This window comes from Scyliorhinus torazame, chromosome 20 (assembly GCF_047496885.1).
Source record: "Scyliorhinus torazame isolate Kashiwa2021f chromosome 20, sScyTor2.1, whole genome shotgun sequence".
NCBI lineage: Eukaryota > Metazoa > Chordata > Chondrichthyes > Carcharhiniformes > Scyliorhinidae > Scyliorhinus > Scyliorhinus torazame.
The window spans coordinates 12411187-12432571 of record NC_092726.1 but is presented as its reverse complement, the minus strand read 5'-3'; the positions used below and the strand labels follow the sequence as shown (position 1 = coordinate 12432571).

The following is a 21385-nucleotide window of genomic DNA, read 5'->3' as shown; positions in this document are numbered from 1 at the left end:
CTAGGCCTCATCACCCCCTCCAGGGCTCTTAAAAGTGAGACATTGAGAGTCAGTGGCCTATTGAACCAGGGAGAGCATCAGTGGCGAGCCTGAACATACCCTCACATGACAACCACATGCACATGGCAGGATTTTGAACAGCAATGGGGAGCAGTAGCCTTTTGCTTAAATTTCCGTTCCTCAATCCAGGGTAACCGAGACCTCTGCCAGCAGATCTATTTCTATTCCCAGTTGATTGCAGTGCATTCAATGATGACCAGGCCTTGAATTCGACATTGTGTCTGTGCTGTGCTGCATTTACACACTGGGCCACCATGGGCACACATTTCTCCTCTGGCAATGCAACTTGGCGTGAACCACATTCCAAACACTTTCAGATCCAGGTGTGAGGTGCAGGAGCCCTTGTCAGTTTGGGTGGGATAGAAAGTTAACCCAAAGCACCCTTCGGTTGGAAGCTTCGGGGGTGGGGGGTGGAGGGGGCAGAACTATCATTCAGATGTTCAAGACGACTGAACTTTTGTGCAGAATGCAAGTCTCCCTATAGATGAAGGAACATGCAAGAAAATGGAAGGAATGATGTTGGGGCTGTGCAGATGTCGAATGCATTAAGAGCATCAATGCAGATTGACTGTGCTGTTGATAGCATTGGCAAAATGTGTTGGCCGACAGCGGAAAGCACTGGTGAAAGGTTGTCCCTAATTTTCTGATCCCCATCTTCTCAAGGCTGGGGTACATCGCCACCAGGCGGCTGATAAACCCATGCATGTGGCTCATCTTCAAGTTCAATTACCACCAGTCAGCTCTTCCCCTCAAAGGGGAAAGCAGCCTATGGTCATCTGGGACTGTGGGGACCTTGCCTTACTTAACGCACGCAGTTTGTATTATTTTATTCAGAAAGGTTGTTAAGGCGAACCTCGACAGATAGATGGAGTTAAGAAACAGATCAGCCTTGGCAGAATGGGCTCAAGAGGCTGAATGGCCAACTCCTGGTTCCACCTGACTATCCTCCACTCATAGAGAAACCGCCTCACTTTCAATGTGAGACAATGCTGTAGTTTCACTCACGGGTTCTGATCGGTTTAGTTGGCGGACACGCGATTCCACACAGACCCTGTTTGCTGTGAATCCAGCAGTAAGTCACGTCCCACCTCCAGACACACCAGCTGACTGGGTACTGCCAACAGGCACTCTGGAGAACCCAATGCCCCATATGGTTTAATACCTTGTTGGGCTGTGCCTTTGCACAATGAGCCAATGGGAAGGGTTTATCGAACGGGATTTTATGAAGGAACACACCGACCGAACAGGTTACTTCTGCATTTCTGGGGCGGCGGTGGCGTAGTGATATTGTCACTGGGCAAGTAATCCAGAGGCCCCAGACTACTCTGGGGTCGCAGGTTCAAATCTTGCCACTGCAGATAGTGAAATTTGAATTCAATGAAAAAAAATCTGGAATTAGAATTCTGGTGGCGACCATGAAACCATTGTCAATTGTCGTAAAAACCCATCTGGTTCACTAATGTCCTTTAGGGAAGGAAATCTGCCGTCCTTACCTGGTCTGGCCTACATGTGACCCCAGCCCCACAACAATGTAGTTACATCTTAATTGTCCCCTCAAGGGCAATTAGGAATGGGCAATAAATGCAGGCACAGCTTGAGACACCCGCACCCCATGAACAAAGAGGAAAAAAAGATAGCAGCGCTACCTTCGGCGAAAAAACTTTTCAGGGCAATAATTGTTTTTGCTCGTTTCCGAAGTGTTACAAGGTGAGCGATCTCCTGTAAGGCTTTAATCATGGAGGTCTGTGCTAATTCTCTCAACATGGAGCGTTCAAATCAATTAAAACCTTTTCACAATCACTTAAAGACTGGCTGTTATCCCAAGTGAGGAAGGCAGGGAGAAAGAAATGTGCATCATGTCGTTTTATGTTATTGATGCCTTTGCATGACGGTGCGCTAAAAGCGTTTTTGCTTACGCAGAATTGCAGTCCTCATTTTAGAATAATGGGGACAACCTGATAGTGGAGGAGCACAGGATCTCAATCATATCCGTTTTTGGAGACAGCCGAGTGTGATTTGTCTGCTAGCCAGTGACTGACAGCTCGTTACTGAATGTAACTGCAGCATCTCAGTTCTCAGTGCACTTGGGTCCCCAGCCATTCCTTCCCCACTGTTGGAACGTTCCTTCAATATGCTGTTCTCATTAAATTGGATCTCTTCGGTTTACAGGCAATAAAAGAATTGAGAGAAGAATTATTCTCTGCTTGTTTGTCTGGAATGCAGTCAATATTCACGCTGAGTGCATTTGAAGGCCTAATTGGATTGGGCCTGTAGACGTGGCCCTCCGTGCTGCAATGGTGGGGAGAGAGGGGAGGGTGGGGCAGGGGAGTTGCTCTTTTGGAGGTGCAATGTTTGATGCAATTTGAAAAATAATCCTATGTTTTTTATTTGTTCTGGGGATGTGGGCATCGCTGGCTGTGCTGGCTTTCATTGTCCATTCCTGACTTCCATTGAACCGGCTGGCCGGCTCAGCCCTTTCAGAGTCACCACGTTGCCCTGGGTCTGGAGTCACATGTAGGCCAGGCCAGGTAAGGACGGCAGAATTCCTTCCCTTAAGGGCATGGGTGAACCAGATGGGTTTATGTGACACTCGACAATGTTTTCCCGATCGCTACTAACTTTTAATTCCAGATATTTAAAAATTAAATGTGACACTCAGCGGACGGAATGGAATTTCCTGCTGGCGAGCGCAGATGGGGGCGCCATTTTGATTAGCAGCCCCTACCCCCCCCCCCCCCAACCGCCGCCTTACCCCTTTCAGACCCCTACCTGCTTTATTGACTCACTCTCAACCACCCTCAACCTTAGGGAGGCCCCCCAGCAAACGCGTCTCACCGCCCCTTCTACTTGACAAAGCCTCCCCCGGGCCCGGCACCTGGGCACCCTGGCACTGTTTGTGTGCACCAGCACTGAACAGCACCCTGGCAAGGTCCCCCAGGCACGGCCGTTGAATCTAGAATCCAGGTGTTTAAGCGGATCATTGGTCGGGTGAGTCGTGATCGACCCGACGCCTGATGCGGAGCCTGATTTGGGCTCGCTCGTGATTCACTGAGTCGCACCCGACACATCACCTACTGTTATGCAAACCCAGGCCCCCAGATTTCTAATCCAGTGTCAATACCACTCACTACACTACCATCTCCTCTTGGAGCATGTGGAGACCTTTCTGAGAGGCAGGATACCCCTGCCTCAATAAAACTCCGGAGAGGACAAAGAAGGGCATTGGACCACAATCTTTCCACACGGACATTCCTGACCCCTTCCATAAATTTCTGTCTTGGTCATTTGCTGTTCTTTGATTTGATTCCAGCACAGCAACATTCACCCCCCCTCCCCCCCCCCCCCCCAAAAGACACCCATAAAGGATTGTTCTGTACTAGAAAAGACCATTCTCGTCTGTACGCAAGTCCTGTTGTTCAATCTTCAAACTTGTTGGAAGCCCTTTGAAGTTATCACGTTTAACCGGTCTCGGAAACCACTTCCCACTTTCCAATTGTGTCACCAGATGCATCGTTTCATTTTCCATAAATACATAAATTTGCTTCCTGAACCTATTTGTATTACCTGCTTGAATGTTCTTCCCAGTAATTTCATCCCCTGCTCAATGAACCTTCAGATGCAAACGTTCTGTCCCCGATCATTTTTTAAAAAAAATTAGAGTACGCAATTCATTTTTTTTTCCAATTAAGGGGCAATTTAGCACGGCCAATCTAACCACGCTGCACATCTTTGGCGTTTATGGAGGTGGGACCCATGCAGACATGGGGAGAATATGCAAACTCCACGCGTGACCCGGGGTCAGGATTGAAACCAGTTCCTTGGCGCCGTCTCTGATCATTTCTAACTTTCTCATTAAATTTCTCCTGTGCCAAGGAGATTAACTCGCCTCAATAGTTTCAAGCAAGGAAATCACTTATTCAAAGAATTGTGCATTGAGCCCTTAAAACACTGCTCTGATCATGCACTTGCAATTAAATCGCTCTTTTTCATTGACAAGGTCATGGATGGCTGTTCTAGCACAACATAAATGGGTTGGAGTACAAGAATGAAGAGATCTGATCACAGTAATACAGAGCTTTCAGATCTTGGGTATCTCGGAGAGATAAAGGAAATGGGGAGTGGGCGGGAAAATGGATTTGAAGCTCAAATCAGACAGTAGTGTATTGAGTGTGGAGCAGGTCCGATGGGCTGTGTGATCTGCTCCTGCTCCTATTCTTTGTGTTCTTGTGTCCTGAAGAGAGAGGTGTTGAGTTCAAGTGTTCCAGATGGAAGTGTGCAGAGGAGCATGATGCTCCTCGAGCAGTGGAGGATATACAAAGGTGTTGATGACGTTAGTGGAGTGGTTTGAAGATGAGGCGTGTACGGAAATGCGGCCGGGGTACAACCTGTATTTTTGGAGAGTTTGCAGAAAAACAATATTGGGCAGTTTCTGGAAAGGGATCAACAAAGCTGAGGTTTCGTTCATGAATTTTTAGAGACTATTATTTCCTCTTCCTCTCACCTTTGGGGCTGTAGAGACCTAAAGGGAATTTTCTCCGGAGGTTGGATCTTTGAAAGGGGATTGGGTGGTTAGGTCAGAATGTCAGCAGAGGCTCGGTGGGAAGGTTGTTGGGCCCAAGACCCGCTCATGAGCTCAGAAATCTAGACTGGCACTCCAGTGCTGAACATTGAGATGTGCACTGTCAGAAGTGCTGACTTCCGATGAGGCCTTGAACTGGGACTTTATCTAGTCTCTTTGATTGTTGTAAATGATCCCATGGCACTGCTGCAGGGAAGAGCAGGCAAGTTGTCCCTGGTGTTCTGGTCAGTAATTATCCTTCAGTCGACATTGTTTTTTTCTGAGAGCTGGCAAGGGGCAAATTGGATGTCACCTTTCCTACATTAAAACAGTGACAATGCTTGAAAAGCACTTTGTGACATCCTGGGGTCATTCAAGGTACTAAAAAAAAAAGTACATGGCGTGCTGAAAATGGAGAAATGGTGCAGAAACTTTTTAGCTTGCACACACCAGAACAGATGCAAGAATGGCAAATTTCAAAGGAGTGGCAATTTATACTGTTTGAGAAAATTGGTGCTGATTGGTTGGCAAATTGACTCTGATTGGATGAGACGTTGCCATGGCGAATGCACCAAGTAAATAATATCCCCCACGCTTTTGCTTAATTCAGAAAAGACGCAATGCCTGGACATGTTTCTTATACCTTTAGAGATTGTGCCCCCGTGTGAATATATGTAGCTTCTGGGAAGCGAAAGTACGTTACGAGCCTGATTGATCAACTCAAATTGGTTGCGAGTGTAATTCTTAACACACTTGGGATTATGCAGCAAGTACTGTTCAATTGCAGGACCACATCTAAAGTTAGATGGTATGGGCACGGTTAAACAAAAAAAACTCAAAGTGTTATTTTGGGCATGTTTGGCATACAGCGGGCAGCACGGTGGTGCAGTGGTAGCAGTGCAGTCTCACGGTGCTGAGGTCCCAGGTTCGATCCCGGCTCTGGGTCACTGTCCGTGTGGAGTTTGCACATTCTCCCCGTGTTTGCGTGGGTTTCGCCCCCACAACCCAAAGATGTGTAAGATAGGTGGATTGAACACGCTAAAATGCCCCTTAATTGGAAAAAATGAATTGGGTACTCTTTTTTTTTTATTTTAAAAAAATGTTTGGCATGATGTTACCTGCCGGCTTTTGGGGTAATCCAGAACAGTATCCACCTACACTTAGTCATTTTTCTGGGCCTTGAGGAGTTTCTCCCTGATCCAGCCCACACTTTGAAATGTTTTCAGCAGTGGGGAGCTGAATCTGCTGGTGGGAAGGCTCCTCAGAGATCGGTGCACCATTTTGATAGGGTGCCCCAATCTCCAAGTGAGCTTGAGGGTCCCCATACTTCCCACCCATGGACAATGCCACCCACCAAAGACATGGGCATTACCCCCCAAGTGAGGATACCCCACTATGGGGTCCCCTTCACCACCCCAACCTTTATGAAGCCCCTTCATAACCCCCATCACACCTTCACCCTTCATACCCCCCGCATCCCCTCCCCTCACCCCCCCCCTCCCAATTTCATGGGCATGGCGCCTTCAGGCCCTGACCCTTGGCACTGCCAGCCTGGCATCCAGGCAGTACCACTGACACACTGGCAATGTCAACCCGGCATCCTGGCAGTGCAAGGTTGGCATTACTGTGGTGCCCACTTGCCGCTGTCATGATAACCAGGTGTCAGGGGCATTGCCAGGATACTGCCTGCCTTGTCCCGGGAGGGGGGGGGGTGGCTCCAGTGGCCTCCCTGACCCCCAAGTGGCCTCACAAGTGGAGTCCAGTACTAATCGGTGCCTGGTTAATCCCTCACACGCGACCGGTGACTTCCAGGCAGCGGGTGAAAGCGGCGTCAAGATGGCCGCCCATGTTTAAAAGAGCTTAACAGCTAATTTAACTATCGTTATCTCAGTCGCAACCAGCGAGGGCGTAATCCAGATCATGTCAGGCGCTGTGGGTGAGTCAGGTGACTCGCCATCGGCTCAAGCGCCCAGCGCCAGACCCGATTTGGGGCCTCCCGCGATTCACCCATCGCGCCCTGCTCCATGCTGTGCACAACGAGGTGGTTGAATCATGCCCGATTTTTAAAAAAAAATTAATTTGCAGGATGTGGGCATCACTGGCTGGGTCAGCATTTATTGCCCATCCCTAATTGCCCTTGAGAAGGTTGCGGTGAGCTGTGTTCTGAGTTTGCCAAGTCTCTCAAACATGGGCTGGTTGATTAAGATCAGTACACTGAAATGTGGTTCATTTACCTGAGCTAGAAGCTTCATATATTCATAAGCAGGGACCTGCCCTCCTCAGGCAAAAAGGAACATACCCAGTCATTGGGTCTTGCTTGGATTAAACAAAAATTGGGGGTTGGGGGGGGGGGGGGGGGAGGCAGCAGTTCCTTTGTCCATTCTCCATGACAATGCCTTGACCAATCAGTCGACCTGCCAACCCATCAGCGCCCCTATTCTTTTGCAGTTTAAATTGTTGTCCCCTTTGATATTTGGCATTCTTGCATCTGTCCCCCCTGACGAGTGCAAGAGGACAGATCATCTTTGCCAGCATGACTCTTTTTTTGCAGTAATACCCAAGTTCTGTACTACCATTTGAACAAATGCAAACCTTTTGTATTTTCTTCAGAACATTTTTGTAAAATATACAGAGCGCAGTTGTCAGCTATTTCAATTAGTCAGGACAAGGATATTTCACTTCATAGTCAATGCAGTCCATGCAGAACTGGATGGTGCAACAATTCTGATAGCTGCAGAATTTCACCCCATCATTAACCCCCTAATAAAACATGCATGGAACTCAATGCAACATCTCTGCACAGGGGCTGGTTTAGCACAGGGCTAAATATCTGGCTTTTAAAGCAGACCGAGGCAGGCCAGCAGAACGGTTCAATTCTCGTACCAGCCTCCCCGAACAGGAGCTGAAATGTGGCAACTAGGGGCTTTTCACAGTAACTTCATTTGAAGCCTGCCTGTGACAATAAGCGATTTTCATTTCATTCATTTTCAAAATGCAAAATCACGAGCAGACGCAGCCAGAGGAATTTAAGATGTACTGCGATAGACAATTCTGGTTGCTTGAGAGCAATGTTGATTCGAAGTGAGGCTGAAACTTGATGTGGTATTCAGTGAAGGCAGGCTGGTTCACAATAGAATTGGTACAACTCAATTTATAAAAAAACGATGCAATGTCGACAGGAAAGCTTATGGGATGAGAGGGGAGCAGTTTGCGTCCAGTTAGAGCAATGGAATTGGCCCAAGCTTGTTTCCTCACACATTCAAGGCTGGCTTGAGAACCTCATAACTCATGATGCAAAGCGGCAGAACAGCACAAGAGTTGTTGACACACAGGGTGTTTGTTACCTTGCCTTCCATGAACTGCCCCAATGTAGTCAGAGAAGTACAAGTGAAGGCAAGGCTAAGTTATTCATTGATGATGTCAAGGGTTGTATTTCTATTTGGGGTAAAGAACCGAGGAATTGGATGAAATATCCTCAGGTGATCCAGGGATGATATCTGATATGCGTGCAAGGTCAGACTTGGGGAAACAGGATCATTGTTTTTATGGGTTTCAATTGGTAATGCTCTTATCAATGTAGTTTTTTTCCAAAAACTTGTTCATGGGATGCTGGCAGCATTGGTCAGAGCTTGCCCATGCCTGATTGCCCTTGAGAAGGTGGCGATGAACTGCTTTCTTGACCCACTGCAGTCCAAGGTGATGTAAATACAGCCACAACCCTGTGGGTTTTGTGACAGCCGGAAAATTCAGAATGTGTCTCTACCCTGCATCAAAGGATTGCAGAACTCGGAGGATCATTGTGCAGAACCACCACCCCCCGCTCCCCCCCCCCCCCCCCCCCATTCCCCCAACCCCGCCGCCCCGGCATTCAGGATGGTCCTGAGGCACAGGTCCCAGGTCTTTGGAACTGTCCGCCGTCTCCCAAAGAGGCAGGCCAACAACGGCCACGCCTGAACCTCCAGTCTGTCAAACCCCAACTTCTGATCACAGACTTGCTGCACAACACCCGCCTTCAGCCCAGTTGAAAGGATTCTTTGTTGCCAGAGCCCATGTTTTGTGATTTTTGTGCTTCTGATCAAACCTCAAGGGTTTCTTTTTTGTTGTACTTTGAATTCTGCAACAGTTGACATGTTCTTTTGAGGTGAAGATGCAATGTGAATTACACATTGGGCATGGTGTCAGGTTCATGGACATTGTGGTTCATCAGGCCACAAGACAGGTGATTCATTTAGACACTGACATAGAATTTACAGTGCAGAAGGAGGCGCATCGAGTCTGCACCGGCTCTTGAAAAGAGCACCCTACTTAAGCCCACACCATCACCCTATCCCTATAACCCAGCAACCCCATCTAACCTACGCAATTTAGCATGGTCAATCCATCTAACCTGCACATCTTTGGACTGTGGGTGGAAACCAACGCAGACACGGGGAGAATGTGCAGACTCCGCACAGACAGTGACCCAAGCGGGAATCAAATCTGGGACCCTGGCGCTGTGAAGCCATAGTGCTAACCACTGTGCTACCGTGCTGCCCTCTGTTTTGCACTGGTGTGCACCAATTCAGTGAGGGTTTTATTTCTTGTTATTTAAAGTTGTCAATTTAAATACTTCAAACATTGATTCTTGCTATTTAAAGTTGTCAATTTGAATGCTTTAGACATTGACTCTCTTTACAATGGTTTGAAGCTACGTTTGCTGAAACAGTTGCTGATATCGGTTGATCAGCAGTGCGAATTAGGGCGGGCAGAACTTACGGATGAGGACAAATTGAATCAGTTCAGATTGTAGTTGCCGGAGTTCAGAAGAATGGGGGTGGGGCGGGCGGGGGGGAATGGATTTCATAGAAACCTATACAATTCTAACAGGACTAGACAGGGCAGATGCAGGAAGGAAGGATGTTTCCTATGCTGGGTGTGTCCAGAACCAGGGGTCACAGTCTGGGGATGCGGGGTAGACCATTTAGGACAGAGATGAGGTGAAATTTCTTCAACCGGAGAGTGGTGAGCCTGTGGAATTCATTACCACAGAACGTAGTTGAGGCCAAAACATTGTATTTTTTTCAAGGAGTAGTTAGATATCGCACTTAGGGTAAAGGGGATCAAAGGATATTGGCGGAAAGCGGGGTTACGTTGTTGAGTTAGATGATCAACCACGATCATTATGAATGGCGGAGCAGGCTCCAACGGCCTCCTTCTCCTATTTTCTATGGTTCCATCAGCTTCATTATGTATCCCTGAAATCATTGATTACAATTTGAATGCGACTTTGGGCGTTGGCACAAACACATTTGTTCAGGGTTGGTTCAACACCGTGAAGGACATTGAGGCCTTATCGGGCAGGGGAACTGACCAAAGTAACACCAAGGTTCAGATATTTTCTTTGTAAAACAGCCTCCGAGAATTGTGGCCAATCAGTTTGGCATAGTGCGAGCTTGGTCGGAGTTTCTAATAAATGGGATATCATTTTACGAGGCAGGTTATCAAAAGTAGTTTGGGCCGTAGGGATGGGAGATCCTACTTAGAAAATCCTTCGGAAGGAAAAAAGTGACAATTAATGAGAGGAATTCTTTCTTTTCAGAAAGTCGTCTCTCTCTCTGGAGGTAACGCCAAGGCTCGGTGAGTAGAATGTTCCTGCAATCTTTGTAAGCGAACTTGACTCAGTTCCCAAGACAAGAGGGCTTATCCAGTTTTCGTGGGGTTGTTGGTATTCAATTGAAATTGTGTCCAGTCACGGGAGGACGAGAGACTCCCGGAGGCTGCTTGATTTCCTTTGGGGAGTAGGAGAGAAATTTCCCAGGATTGTTCTCTTTTTAACCTGTGGCGGCTGAGGTTTTACCTTCCTCTCCCTTCTTTAAGCGACACTTATGCTTGAGGGTTGTGGATGGTGTGTGTGTGTGAGTGGTGTGGTGACCTGGTGGTCCTTTTTTTTAAAATTACACCTTTTTGTACGATCATACCTCCTTCAGATGTGAGGATAAGGCCGCAATAAGCAAGGAATTCTGTTTGCTGGTTGTCAGTGCTGTTGTAGAGCCAGCCATCATTCCACCAACTCATGGACAATGGTTGCTCTTGTACATTGATCCACTTAACAACAAAACTAAGGTGAAGACACACAGCGTTGTAACTCTGGTACAGTAGCACAGATGGTTGAGGGGTTACTTGATCGAGGTGCTTGAAACCTTTTCACGGATTTGACATAAACCCAGGGACCATCTCCGCTGGTGGGGAGTCAGGAAGGATAGATGTGAGAGAGCCAGGTCATTGAGAATGGAATTCAGGAAGTGCCTTGTCACAGACGAGGCACAGCAGCAAGCTGGAATTTCCTCCCCCAAATGTCAACGGAGGCAAGGGCTTTCGAGATCTGAATCACTGGATGAGTACGAGGTCAACGTGCCAAGTGATATGAAGTTGAGGTACAGATCAGGCGGAGCTGAGCTATATGTCGGAGGAGTCTCGAGAGGCGGATGGCAGAATCCTGCTAACGATGTGTAGCTGAAGACAGATTGGAATCTGTCAGCGAATACAGCATCAGCAGGGAACATCTGGCCCTGTGTACACCATGGGGGGGGGGGGCACACAAAATCGTTAACATCCCTAGGTAATACCCGTAGAGTGTTCTCACAAGATACTCCAAATGCAAGTGACAGGCCGGTAGCCATGAGCACTTTATCACATCGGCAGTCGACTGTTATGTTGCCTCCAGGCACAAGTGAAGATTGGAAGGGGAGGAAATATTCGAGAATCACGTTGCTGCCAAGTTCAAATTTCACCCAACGCCCTGAAGGAGGATCCTGGTGATGAAACTGTGATATGCTCATCAACGACGGGTGCGGGAGGGGGGGGGGGGGGGGCAGGTTCAGCTCACTCGGCTGGGCAGGGGCCGATCAATTTGTTGTCAGCACCATCAACCCTATGTTCTCTCCCTTCATTTGAAAAGCAGACACTGAGCTTTGCCTTGCTCTGTGCCATGAAAGTGATTGAGGGATCATTATCTGCTTGTTCACTAGTTTTTGTCATTTTCTGTTGATGGCGTGCCAGGTGCTGGTGTAGACAACAGTGCATGGCAAGCTCCAGATCTGATCATATGAGTTCAACTGAGCTGCAGCTACAAAATGATTCAATATCAGAGATAAACAGTTTCAATTCACAACGCATTCCTGTGCAGATTACGAACCAACAGCAGCAGTGCGTGTGTGTATATATATTTATTTCTATATACATGTTGCAGAATAACAACCACTTTGTACTTGAGAGGTAATGACTGTCCTTGTAAGTAAAATGAAGCATAAGTGTTCCGATATATATTCTGGAGTACAGCAGCATCCCCCATGTCCCCGTGTACCTGGTGTAAAACAGCAGCCCCCGTGTACATGGTGCAGAACAACAGCCCCATGTACATGGTGTAGAACAACAGCCCCGTGTATATGGTGCAGAACAACAGCCCTGTGTACATGGTGTAAAACAGCAGCCCCGTGCACATGGTGCAGAACAGCAGCCCCTGTGTATATGGTGTAAAACAGCAGCCCCCGTGTACATGGTGCAGAACAACAGCCCCCGTGTACATGGGGTAGAACACCTGCCCCAAGTACATGGTGCAGAACAACAGCCCCGTGTACATGGTGCAGAACAACATCCCCGTGTACATGGTGCAGAACAACATCCCCGTGTACATGGTGCAGAACAACATCCCCGTGTACATGGTGCAGAACAACATCCCGTGTACATGGTGCAGAACAACATCCCGTGTACATGGTGCAGAACAACATCCCCGTGTACATGGTGCAGAACAACAGCCCCCATGCACATGGTGTAGAACACCTGCCCCAAGTACATGGTGCAGAACAACAGCCCCATGTACATGGTGCAGAACAACATCCCCATGTACATGGTGCAGAACAACATCCCCGTGTACATGGTGCAGAACAACAGCCCCATGTACATGGTGCAGAACAACATCCCCATGTACAGGGTGCAGAACAACATCCCCGTGTACATGGTGCAGAACACCTGCCCCAAGTACATGGTGCAGAACAACAGCCCCTCTGTCTATAGTGCGGAACAACAGCCCTGTGTACATGGCGCAGAACAACAGCCCTGGTGTACATGGTGCAGAACAACAGCCCCGTGTATATAGTGCAGAACAACAGCCCCGTGTACATGGTGCAGAACAACAGCCCCGTGTACATAGTGCAGAACAACAGCCCCGTGTACATGGTGCAGAACAACAGCCCCGTGTACATGGTGCAGAATAACAGCCCCGTGTACATAGTGCAGAACAACAGCCCCGTGTACATGGCGCAGAAAAACAGCCCTGGTGTACATGGTGCAGAACAACAGCCCCGTGTACATGGTGCAGAACAACAGCCCCGTGTACATGGTGCAGAACAACAGCCCCGTGTACATGGTGCAGAACAACAGCCCCAAGTACATGGTGTAGAACACCTGCCCCAAGTACATGGTGCAGAACAACAGCCCCGTGTACATGGTGCAGAACAACAGCCCCATGTACAGGGTGCAGAACAACAGCCCCCATGTACATAGTGCAGAACAACAGCCCTGGTGTACATGGTGCAGAACACCAGCCGCTGTGTACATGGTGCAGAACAACAGCCCCATGTACATGGTGCAGAACAACAGCCCCCATGTACATGGTGCAGAACAACAGCTCCCGTGTACATGGTGCAGAACAACAGCCCCGTGTACATGGTGCAGAACAACAGCCCCGTGTACATGGTGCAGAACAACAGCCCCGTATACATGGTGCAGAACAACAGCCCCCATGTACATAGTGCAGAACAACAGCCCTGTGTACATGGTGCAGAACAACAGCCCTGGTGTACATGGTGCAGAACAACAGCCCCCATGCACATGGTGTAGAACACGTGCCCCAAGTACATGGTGCAGAACAACAGCCCCGTGTACATGGTGCAGAACAACAGCCCCGTGTACATGGTGCAGAACAACAGCCCCGTGTACATGGTGCAGAACAACAGCCCCGTGTACATGGTGCAGAACAACAGCCCCGTGTACATGGTGCAGAACAACAGCCCCCATGTACATGGTGCAGAACAACAGCCCTGGTGTACATGGTGCAGAACAACAGCCACGTGTACATGGTGCAGAACAACAGCCCCGTGTACATAGTGCAGAACAACAGCCCCGTGTACATGGTGCAGAACAACATCCCCGTGTACATGGTGCAGAACAACAGCCCCGTGTACATGGTGCAGAACAACAGCCCCGTGTACATGGTGCAGAACAACAGCCCCGTGTACATGGTGTAAAACAGAAGCCCCCGTGTACATGGTGCAGAACAACAGCCCCCGTGTACATGGTGCAGAACAACAGCCCCGTGTACATGGTGTAAAACAGAAGCCCCCGTGTACATGGTGCAGAACAACAGCCCCGTGTACATGGTGTAAAACAGAAGTCCCCGTGTACATGGTGCAGAACAACAGCCCCCATGTACATGGTGCAGAACAACAGCCCCGTGTACATGGTGCAGAACAACAGCCCCGTGTACATGGTGCAGAACAACAGCCCCGTGTACATGGTGCAGAACAACAGCCCCGTGTACATGGTGCAGAACAACAGCCCCGTGTACATGGTGTAAAACAGAAGCCCCCGTGTACATGGTGCAGAACAACAGCCCCCGTGTACATGGTGCAGAACAACAGCCCCGTGTACATGGTGTAAAACAGAAGCCCCCGTGTACATGGTGCAGAACAACAGCCCCGTGTACATGGTGTAAAACAGAAGTCCCCGTGTACATGGTGCAGAACAACAGCCCCCATGTACATGGTGCAGAACAACAGCCCCGTGTACATGGTGCAGAACAACAGCCCCGTGTACATGGTGCAGAACAACAGCCCCGTGTACATGGTGCAGAACAACAGCCCCGTGTACATGGTGCAGAACACCTGCCCCAAGTACATGGTGCAGAACAACAGCCCCCGTGTACTCGATAGAGAACAGATATATATCAGAAATGAGAATGTGAAGCCCACTGTAGTTAATGAGTAAAGGCAGTGAACAATCAGCTCTTCATGTTCTAAATACCCATTTAATATATAGAAATGGAAATAAAATCCTATTGGATAAGTGACATATAAAATTAAATTATTTGTCTGGATACATTTACACAAGATTGTCCATGGGTTCTTCTGAATGTAACATGTCTCTTTGCTTCCATTAACTGAGGGGAGATGGATTGCCTGGCTAAAATAGATTTACTTGATTACATTTTCGGGAAATAGTAATGGGAAGTGAAAACAGTCTATCCCACAAGCATACGAAATGAGACCTGTTCAATCATTTACTTTTGCATATGGAGAGTATTTGCTGAGCCAAATCCCTGATTTCAGTTCCACTTTACATACTATTTATCTACCCCAGGTTTTCTCAGCCGTGACCGCCCTCCTATAACGCCTGCTTATGGTGCTGCTGTATTTCGTGCCTTGCCTTTCCCCATGAGTCTGAATGAGTGAGTGATCACACCTCAAAACTATTTGATTGGGATGGGGGGGCATCACGGTTGCACAGTGGTTAGCACTGCAGCCTCACGCTGCCGAGGACCCGGGTTCGATCCCGGCCCCGGGTCACCGTCCTGGTGGAGTTTGCACATCCTCTCCATGCCTGTATGGGTCTCACACCCACAATGCAAAGATGTGCAGGGTAGGAGAATTGTCCATGCTAAACTACCCCTTATTCTGAATTTTTTTTAAAACTCCTTGATTGGTTGGTAAAACACCTTGGGAAATCCAGAGGATGTGCAACGCCTTCAATAAATGCATATTATTCTTTATCTATCATTAATACGAGGACGGTGAAGTGAGAGTGACTTCCCCTGACATCAAGGCAGCATTTGACCCAGAGTGGCATCAAGGAGCCCGAGCTAAACTGGAGTCAATGGGAATCAGGGGGAGAACTCTCCACCAGCTGGAGTCATAGCTAGTGCAAAGGAAGATGGTTGTGGTGGTTGGAGGTCAGTGATCTCTGTTCCAGGACATCACGGCAGGAGTTCCTCAGGGTAGTTTCCGAGGTCCGATGGAATACGCCCCATTGCCTGGATGAGTGCAGCTCCAACAACACTCCAGTAGCTTAACAAAGCAGCCCTCTTGATTGGCACCCCATCCACAATCACTCACTCCCTCCATCATCGCCGCACAGTGGCAGCAGCAGTGTGTGCCATCTACAAGATGCACTGCAGTAACTCAACAATGTTCCTTCGACAGCACCTTCCAAACACACGACTGCTATCTTCTAGAAGGACAAGGGCAGCAGACACATGGGAACAGCAACACTTGGAAGTTCCCCTCGAAGCCAATCCGCATCCTGACTTGGACATCTATCGCCATTCCTGCACTGTCACCGAACCTTATGGACTGCACCGGTTCAAGAAGGCAGCTCACATACCACCTTCTCCGGGGCAATCAGGGATGAGCAATCAAGGCTGGCCTGGCCAATTACACCCACATCCCATGAATGAATAAAAAAAATAACCTGACCGCAGAGTTTATTGAAGGTTTATGGGAAAGGAGGTCACCCCACCCATTGCCAGTCCAGGATGCGGGTGCAATCCAATGGCCACCAATTACATTGACCAACCCAAGCAGGTCAGTCAATCAGGTTCAGGAGGACAACCGATGATGGGCAGAAGTTCACCTGATAGCTATTTGTGTGCACTTTCAGCATCGTCAGGAAGTTTACTCTAACACTACGTAGGCTCAAGTAATTTAACACAGAATCTCCCAGAAATTCAATCTTCCTCGACAAGCAAGACACTCATTGAGCCATTGGGGTGCATGTGGGGAGAGGGGGAGAAATACCTTCCAATACTGGACCTTCCTCAAGGTTAATTTCATTCATGGTTGGCTCCAGCTTCACAGATCACACTCCCAAGGTAAATTACCCGCCTACATCTAGTATTATTCATTCTTATTCAGTGTTTAAGAACCGGAATTATGCTCCCTTCCTATCTTCTTCACTCTTCAGGTTTAAAGACAGGTTTAACTCAGTGAGTCCCACCTTCTCACTTGAAGTTTAAAGTTCTGGGAATCATCCTCGTTTCTCTCTGCACTGCAACTGTTAACGTGCTTCTGCAGGCCGAGTGCTGAAACCAGACACAATGGCCTGAATTTGGGGCGATTTGGGCAGGGAATGTGTTTCACTGGGTGGTTGGCTTGCTTCCACCCTGAACTTTACAGGTGCAGCCAATGAACTGGCTGCTGCTGCCATTGCCCCTCCTATTCAGCAAAGCAGCCTGCTGCCCCCCCCCCCCCCCCCACACCCCCGAAAGCTCGGAACCCATTCAGATGGCTGGCAGCTCAGCACGCTACCAGGTGTGGCGATCACAGCTGAGGCAGGCATGGAGGGGCCAGACAACCTACAGTGGGTGGGGGAAAATTCCAGGGGGGGGGGGCTACAGGTGGGGGTCATCCATGGGTTGCTGTCGTACCTACCTATGGGCCCATTATTTTGCTTTAAAACATCTTCCCACTCCCACCCCTGTCCCCCAAACCCACCTTCTCAAACCCCCATCCACCTCCCTCCTGGCCACATTCCAGGGAGTGGCCCCACTGTTGACTCAGAGGCTTGCACCCACCTAATGTAAAGTATGCTCTTGACCCTGTGCAGTTTCCAATCAACCGTATGATGGCAAATGTATTTTTCATTGACCAAACGCTTTTCGGGAATGGTCAAGGTAGTCAGTCTAATCTATCAAGAAACCCTGAACAGAAAGATCGGAAATGGATCGGGGTGGCCGCTTGCTCTTTGACCTCTGGGGCCCGGGTTCAAATCCAGACCAGACCGACGAGACAAGACTTCAGAGAGAGTCCTGGATTAAATTAATTTGGGGCCAGTACAGCCAAACCCCAACCCCAGCGCCCAGTCTGTAGCAAGGGACTGCCCAGAATAACTCTCCCCCTTGCCCCCTCTGCCATCCAAAATCTTTTGAAATCAACCTGCGCGTTTAACTCTTTAGGACCTTGTTCAGGGTTTCTCAACTTCACAAAGGTGAATCTGGGCCATGAAGCGAGGAATAATGAACCTTGTCAATGGACCTCCAACTGAACCTAATTCGCACCACCTGCAACACTCAATTTCCAAAGGGATCAATCCTTTCTCTAATTTCAGAACCCCTGGCTTGAATCTTCTTCCAGCCTTTTCCCCTGTTGGGACCCAGGTCCTTTCCCCTCCCGCTCGTGTAGGTTGTACACTCCCGCACGCAACCTCTTTCCTCAAAATGCCTTCTCTCAATTGGAAGTGTTTCCACCTCCAGTCAAGGGGGCTGGACATGGCGGGGGGAGGGACCAGCATTGATCTGGTTTCGTTGGATGTCGAATAGGCACGATTTCGAGGTCGGGAAAGTAGCTGTCGCAAGGTGACCCCGGGGAAATGTTCCCCTCTTATGTTCTGAAGCCCAGTGGGAAATCTCTCTCTACATTGTCATGTAATATTCGTGGCTGAGTTGTCCGAATGTGACAATATTACTGTGATCTGCTGATGCGCGCTAAACGTCTCATTTTTATTTTGCCTCTTACCTGCTCAATAGCAAGACCCCTGTCGGTTTTTTTCAGAGGTATGTATATATATTCTATTGGCATGTTGCTTCTCCTGATTATTCAATCTCGCGTGGAGCTTGGGAGAGGGAACCTCAGCATACTAACAACAGCAACGCTCATTTGCGGCGACAAAGACGTTCATGTTTAAGAGGGGGAGGGGAGGCCGAAAGGCCGGCTTGTTAAAGACCATTTTATGCGGAGCATGGACTGTGTTCAGTCGCAAGAGCCCTTTGTACAAACACAAGGATTAATGTGTACAAATAATGGTTCGAAATGCAGAGCAGCTCCCGATTCTGGCACAGCTAATCGTGAAGCAGAATACTATCGCAGGGGGAGGTGGTGTGCAATTAACTAAGGTGCTCAGTATTTGAACAGCGTACTGATGGAAAATTTGTTGCTCTTCTGTTGAGCGTCAGTAAGTATTGGAATAATTCAGGGCATTGAATAAACGTGATTTTTGTTGAAATGCCTCACTACTGACATTCCAACTTTGATTTTCACTTGGCAAAATAATCTGTGCCTTCCTTGCCTGTTCTTGGGTCATTCTTCTGACAAGTAGTTCTATAGCTTTCTCCCACCTCGCCATTCTTCACCAGCGAACCGAATCAATAGGGGCTTTTGAAAGGGGCCTTTTGAGTGTGGACCGGGACGCGTCAGCCTCCACAGAGCATGGCATTGAATTGGTTGCTTCGGCGTGGCTAGGGGGTTGTTCTAACGGGCGGAGTTTGTACTTTGAGCAGGGCTCTGGAAGCAGCGGGCAGCCGAATGGGAAAGTGACGGGGCAGTTTCAGCTTTCCAATGGCGAACGTCAAAAAAGTGAGTCGACTGGCACAGCGTCCCGTGGCGTTGCTCTGGAGTTCGCCGGGAATGCATTCGAGCTGCTGCAAGTGACATTGTGACCATCTATTCTTTTCCAGCTGCTGCCCCAAGTTCATATGGAGGTCAAAGCTGGGATAATTGTTGATTGACCGATACACATAAATTACAGGCCCTCTGGGAGACACCTGGGAGAGAGAGCGACCAGTGGGAAATTAATCAACCTTTTCAGTTCTTTCCCCATTTTCAGATTTGATGCTGAAGTGTACTGGATGTACACCAACTACAAGTACGCTAACATTCAGCAAAGTCCGCTAACACTGAGAATGTACACTAACTCCAACCACACCTGAGAATATGCGCCAATTACTGAGCCCACACTATTGAAGATGGAGTAACAAAAAGATAATTGAACAATCACATTTTCTTTAACAGCAATGTATGTATTGGCAAAATAAATTTTTTTTGTCCAGTTAACTTATAGGCACAAACAAGAAGCACAGAACATTCACCAGTTTAAAGGTTAAACAAAATTGAGATTATGTTCTGAAGAACTTTAGATTATATTTGGTTATTTTTCACTTCATTTTGCGTTAGGGAGACATTTTAGGAGCCCACAGGCCCATAATCTGTTGACCGATCAACTCAAACGACCTCTTAGCATAGTCCTCAATCCCATCCCTCCGAAAATATATATCAATGTTCTTCTGGGAAAAGATCTGACCAGCTGCAACTCGGACTGCACGCCCTCTGTAATGGGTAGTCACCCATATACACGTACGGTCACACCTCAAGCAGCACGCCCACTGGGGATAGGCAACAAATACAGCCGTGCTGGCATCCTGAAGTTCTGAGAAACTGCTTCTTGGCCCCCCGTTGATCCTGCCCGTTTCAATAGCTCTCCGAATATTACACCTTTTGGGTGAAAACTCCCACCTGACTCCTCTTTGGTAAGTTGTCCCTTCCACCACATGAGCCCCATCGCCAGAATAATTTTACCTTGAATCAACTTCATCACCATCTTTTCAAAGAAAACATGTTGAACGTTTTGCGAAAATGGCCCCAAAGCGGTGCAATTGACTCTTAACTGCCCTCTGAAACTGGTCCAGCAAGCCACTCAGCCTATCAAACTGCGATGGAAGAGAATAAGGCTCGCAAGGGGCAGGGGCAGCGCCATTCGGAATGCCATCACCTGCATGTACCCCCTCCCAACCACACCCACTTTCGCTTGGTGCTCGCTAGGCCTTCCTCGGCTGCCACTGGGTTGAAAACCCTGGAACCCCCACCAATAGCTCGGTGGGTGTACCTGTGCCACGTGGATGGCCGTGTTCTCAAGGGCCAGTAGGGACGGGCATTAAATAGGGGCCTTGCGAGCACCAAGCACGCCTCGTGAAAGAATTAGAAAGAAACTATTCACCTTCTCTTGTGCAAGTGAGAAAGTTGTGGAATCAAATCTCACTCCAGGGCTTAAATAGGTTGACACTTGACCCTGAACTAAGGGATTGGAGGAGGTGGTTTGACACTTGACCGTTGTACTAAGGGATTGAGGAAAGATTTAATCAAGAATTAAAATGTTTTCTTTGATGGAACGTGGGTGGCACTGACCAAGCCAGCAGCACAGAGACAAGCCCCTTGGCCATTATTTATGCTCCTTTCCCCCCTTTTCTTTAATGTGAATATTCAGACGTGTTCAAAAGATCTTGTGGCACATTATGCTCCTTTCCCCCCTTTTCTTTAATGTGAATATTCAGACGTGTTCAAAAGATCTTGTGGCACAATCCAGAGATCAGGATGTTGTCCAGATACCTTGGCCAACATTCTTCCTCCAGCTAATTATTTAAAATTCCTCTTTTGGGTGGTGGGCCGCACTAGCAAAGGCACAGTTATTGGTCATGGTGAGTGCCCCTGAGGAGCACCTCAGCTGGAACACTGCAGCGTTGGTGCTCCCACAACAGTGCTGGATTGCTCCTCACACACAAAACAGGTAAACTACCCTTTCAGCTTCTTGGCTGTTGTTTGGCGGGGACTATGTACACCGATTGATTGCCGTTCAACCGTGGAGGACATTGCCAGACAAAATTGATTATATCCAGACTCAAAACCCACAGACCTTATCTATAACAGGTCACTGGATAATAAGCAAGAGGTGGGACGCTGACCCACTTGCCCCCCTTCCTAGCTCGGCCAGGCTACTTACAATACCCCCCCCGCTGTTGCTTCCAGCTGAGAACCTTCGCGTCAACCATGGAATCGAACCAAGGCCCTTCTGGCCTGCTGGGTTCAGTGTTACACCAGGTGGTGCTGCTAAGCCACCAAGGGAGCGATGCACTGCTATTTTGTGTTACTGTGAACCATCGGATATGTGAGTTGATGTCGAACCAACACA

At 48.4% G+C, this 21385-nt stretch overlaps 1 protein-coding gene across 1 annotated transcript in view; it reads right to left on the bottom strand.

Moving 5' to 3' along the window:
• LOC140396869 (leucine-rich repeat transmembrane neuronal protein 4-like) overlaps positions 1-21385 on the bottom strand; it is a 153174-nt gene that overhangs the window by 127325 nt on the left and 4464 nt on the right. The gene's annotated exons all lie outside the window — the stretch shown is intronic.